The sequence below is a fragment of the Canis lupus genome, chromosome 33 (assembly GCF_003254725.2).
Source record: "Canis lupus dingo isolate Sandy chromosome 33, ASM325472v2, whole genome shotgun sequence".
In the NCBI taxonomy this organism is placed as follows: Eukaryota; Metazoa; Chordata; class Mammalia; order Carnivora; family Canidae; genus Canis; species Canis lupus.
In genome coordinates, this window is record NC_064275.1 from 19,846,659 (window position 1) to 19,851,590 (window position 4,932).

General features: G+C 40.1%; 1 long non-coding RNA gene across 1 annotated transcript; it reads left to right on the forward strand.

The window, feature by feature from the left end:
* Positions 1–3,304: 3,304 nt before the first annotated feature.
* Positions 3,305–4,421, forward strand: LOC125754260 (uncharacterized). The gene is made up of 2 exons (XR_007408006.1): positions 3,305–3,669; positions 4,340–4,421. It is a non-coding gene; the product is annotated as an uncharacterized LOC125754260 (long non-coding RNA).
* Positions 4,422–4,932: the final 511 nt, after the last annotated feature.

Consider the following 4,932-nt stretch of genomic DNA (forward strand, 5'->3'; position numbering starts at 1 on the left):
GGGTTTTCTTCATGCCTTACAAGCCTCTTTTACTGCCCTTCAGATCCAAGTGCCGATGTCCTGGGTGCCTGAGTCGCCCCAACATACCTAGTACTACCCCTGATATTGGCTCTGGCCATGGTGTCTTACTTCTGCCTAACTCCTTTTTTCTTAGTTTGCAACCAGTCATCCAGAGACTGTCATCCCCTCCCTGTGACCAGAGCCACACTCGGAACTGCAGTACATCTGGCTAGGGCCTGGACCCCACCTGGCACCTGTCAGCCCTCCACTCCAGGAACTGGAGCCTCGCCCAAACACAGCTTTCTGGCAGGGATTCTGCAACATATGGGTACAACTCCCAGAATCATGACTGCCACCTGCCTAGCTCCCAAGAGCTCACCCACTGCTGTGCCCTGTCTTACCAAATTGGACTTTATGCCCAAGATCACTTAAACCATTCCTCAGCTTGCTCCATGATTTTCAGTTGAGCTTTGTCCTAGCCCTTTCTGGGACTAATGCTATCGCCCACTTCCTTGGCTCCTGTTCCACTGGCCCAATATTTCTGTTATCTCAAATGTTTCTCATGAAAAACCCAATCATATCTCAATCTAGGTGGAAAAACATCAAACTGAAGACCAGGAAACCAGGGTTTCTAGCGTTGTCTCAAACACTAACTACTCATTTTGACTTTCTCAGTCTCAATTATCTGACGTATAAAATGAAAAATGTTGGAAGCTCCTTTTAGTTCTCATCTTTTTTAACTCCATGAAAATGCTTGGTTTAGAGGTGTGAGGAAATGATAAATTGAGTATATATACATTTGGTGAGAAATATTTTCATTAGGATGATTCAAAGGTTAATATATAATCTGATTTTTAACATTTTGTTATTTTTTATTTGAGAGAGAGTGAGAGAGATCACAGAGAAAAGGGAGAAGCAGTCTTGCCACTGAGCAGAGAGCCTGATGTGAGGCCTGATCCCAGTACCCCAAGATCATGACTAAAGCATAAGGCAGACACTTAACCAACTAAGCCACCCAGGTGCCCCTGATTTGGTTTTATTTAGTATTATATTCATGATCTAGAAAAGGAAGTAAGCAGAACTCTAGTAAAATTGGAAATTATGTTAAATATATAAAATATATTTATCAGCACTAGTAGAGACAAAATAATATAAATGGACCTAAAGAGGTTAGAAAGATGAGTAGAAAAAAATGAGACTTTTGCCTACAAAAATGCCAACGACCAGGGGCACCTGGGTGGCTCTGTGGGTTAAGCCTCGGGCTCTTGGTTACAGCTCACATTCTGACTTCCAGGTCCTGAGATGGAGCCCCACGTGGGCTCTGCACTTGGGGAATCTACTTGGGATTCTCTCTGTCTCCCTCTGCCCCTCATCCAATTCACACTCTTTCTCTGTCTCTCCAACAAATAAATAAAATCTTTTAAAAAATGCCAATGATCAGGGGAGAGGTGAGGGGAGAAAAATTGTTCAAAACAGATGCTATGCAGGTGGGAAAGCCAGTAAAAACATTGTCAAGCTATCCAAAGACAAGTTCAGCACAATTTTTGAATTAAGAAAACAACGGAGTAATGTAAGATAAAAGCCAATACACATTGGGAAGCAGAACAGCAATCAGTCACACCTGATCTTATCCCCCAAGGCAGATAAGAATTGGTTTTCAACCCCATTCTCCCTTACTTTTCTTTCACTGTGGAGGCTAAAAAAAAAAAAAAAAAGTAAAATAGTTACTTTTCTAATCTTCCTGAAGTGCAGGTATGGTCATTCAACTCAGATCTGTCCAATACAACCTAGGACAAAATCTGCCTGAAGGATTCTACAAAAGCTGATACCTTGTTAAAAAAAAGGGGCAGATATCAGTGCTGTTTCTTCCCTATTACTCTCTGGAAAGTATCCATAATACCAGAAGTTGCAGCAGCCATTTTACTATCAGAGACAAGTCTCATGGGATTGAAAACAAACAAATAAAATAGTTCAAGATCTAAGAAGAAGATCAAAGAACCTAATGATTCCATCCATGAGATTAATGAATGCAATCACCCACCACCATATTTCGTATTGTAAATTTAGAAATGACACTTTAAGTCATCTTTAATTGGGTTTAGTTAATTACTTACAATTCTAAAATAATTCTTTGTCCTTGGTTTTGTCTCAACACCCAGATATGTGTGTGTATATATATATATATATACACTCCAAAAGCTTTTACCCAACAGTGAACACATTTATGTAAATTGCAGAGTTTTATCTATAGTACCATTTCTGGAGCAGGAGAGTTGAACTTGGAAAAATTTTAGGTCAGTTTTCAAAACTTAAAATGAAGAGAAAAGAAAAGTTATCCCACAAGCTAAAGAATTTAATATTGGTACATTTTATCTAGAGTTGAATATTGAAATTTTGGTTTGAGAAAATAAATGAAAAAGTACTGATCCCAAAGAACCAGCATCCATTCACCAGGCATAAATCATGCTAGTTTCCACATATCTTCCTTTGCCTGAGTCTAAAATTTTAAGTAAGGAAAAGTTATTCATTCAGTGAAAATATACTGAGTTACCTAAGATGTGCTGGGCATGTGCTAAGAACTGGAGATGCAAAGATAAATAGAATTCAATATCTTCCTTTAAGAAATTTATTAGTTTCTTAAATTCCATGTAACAATGGAGATAGCCAGGTAAGTAGATAGTGTCAGTATCAATAGTGTATGGTAAGTGCTTGACAGCAGCCAGTACAAGAAAGAATAGTAACATAAGAAATGGTGGCATGAAAAATGTCATCATGATTCATGGAAGAGTGATTATTTTAGCTGTTATCTGGAAGAATGAGAATTTCATCACTAAACATGGGGAAAATTATTCTGCGAATCAATGTCAGTACGTGTAAAGGCACAGTGATAATTAAGACATAGATGTCTTTGGAAAATGCAGTGAATTCGGTGTTCAGGGGACGTCACTGGAGAGGTAGAGGCTGGTGGTGAGGCATTTGGACTTTATCCTGCAGTTAACTGGGAGTTCAAGTGAAATATTACATAAAGGAGGTCCATGGTTTGGTATGATTTGGTATGGTTGTCCTAGAATGATGACACTGGTTGTGGGTAGAGGATAGATTAAAGAAGTGAGAGATTACATGCAGGGAAGTAATTAGAAACCTGTCACAAACAAATCAGGCAAGAAATGAGAACCTGAAGAATTGATACCTAGAGGGTTTCCTGACCTACTGACTGACTGTGGGTGAGGAGGAACAGGGCACACTATTGGCCTGGGCAAGTGAGTGAGTGGCAGTCCTATAAACCAGAATAGAGATTTCAGGAGGAGGTGCATATTTTGGTGAGAGGACGCGGGAGGAAGATAAGATGTTCATTTTGGGAGAGTGAATCATGCATATGGAGATCTGTATTTGAAACAGAATTCCAACAAGGTCTGGGCTGAAAATACAGAATTGGGAGTCACACAGAAAGAGGTGGTGGTGGAGGAAGCTGTGGGCAGTGCTGAGAAGGCCCAGGCAAGTGGTGATTGAGGAAGAGAGATCTGACAAGAAGAAAGAGGAGGCATCCAGAGCTGGAGGAGGAAAATGAGGAGAATGAGTGTCAGTGAAACAAAGATAAAAAGAAACTAAAGGAAAAACACACACACACAAGGAGTGGTTAGTCTTGAAGCTGCAAAGAAGCCTTGTAAGGTAAGGAATGCAAAGGTGTGTGTGTGTGTGTGTGTGTGTGTGTGTGTGTGCATGTGTGTGTTTGTGTGTGGGGAGAGAGAGAGAGAAGGAAAAGAGAGAGAATGATGGTAACTATGGGGGCCTAATTAGAACCAATGGATTGGTGAATACAAAGGCAAATCACCAATGAATGAGAATGGAAGAGGAGGTGAAGAAGTAAAGATGGTGGGGAGAATATGATGCAGGGGTTAGAGTTGGAAGAGAATTATTTTATTTATAAAGAAATGGAAGAAGCTAGAGTCTTTTATAAGATGATGCTTAAAGAGTCAGTTGAGAGAAAGAGGGTGATGCTATAAGAGAGGGAATAGGAGAGCCAAGATCTTGAGGAATTTTGAGAAGATACTATTCCAGATACGCAGGAGAAACTTCCACCTCCACTTTGCCAGGTTCAGATTACGTCTGAAGGGTAGCAAAGCAGCAAATGAGTGGAGTCTCACCTGAATGCATCCACTCTCCAAGTGGAACAGGTCATGGTATTGGTCATGCTGAGAATAGAGGGGAGAGATGGAATAAGTAAGCCCAAGAAAAGTGGAAAAAATGGAAATATGCAATATCCCAAATGGGAAACAAAAGCAGAGGAGAGAAACAAAGATTTTTCCGGCTGTGTTTATATGCTATGTTCACATGCAAGGGGGTGGAAGTGGAAGAAGAGGCAGATTGAAAAGACAGAAGAAAGGAATCCTGGAGAAAGTGCTCGGCTTTGCACAGGGGGTGAGTAGTCTTTTTCTCTGACGTGAGAAGGAAGAAAGTGAGGGTTTCTGGACTTCAGTTTATGCACTTTGTAAATAATCTTTTGAGAGTCTTACAAACAAGGTGGAAAAATTTGGACTGGATGCAAAGGCTATTAAGTAGACAAATATCTCCCTGAATCAATGCTGATTAATGGTTTGATGCCTATGTGGAGGGCGAATTCTACTTGCATGGCCAAGGATTCTGTCCTTGGCCCTGTCCTGTCAAGCATTATTGTTTTTAAATTCAGCGCCTTGGATGAGATGCATAAGGCTTGCTCATCAAATATGTGGATGCCATGAAGCCAGAAGGGACAAAGATGACAGAAATATGCGATGATGGGATTAGGATCTAAAGAGTAATTGACAGGGTGAAATAATAGGCTGAATCTAACAAGACAAAAATAAACAAGGATCCATATGCAATATTATACCCAGATGAAAATGATAAAATAAAAATCAACAATGGAAGTAGACAATTTCAGGAAGGTGTAGG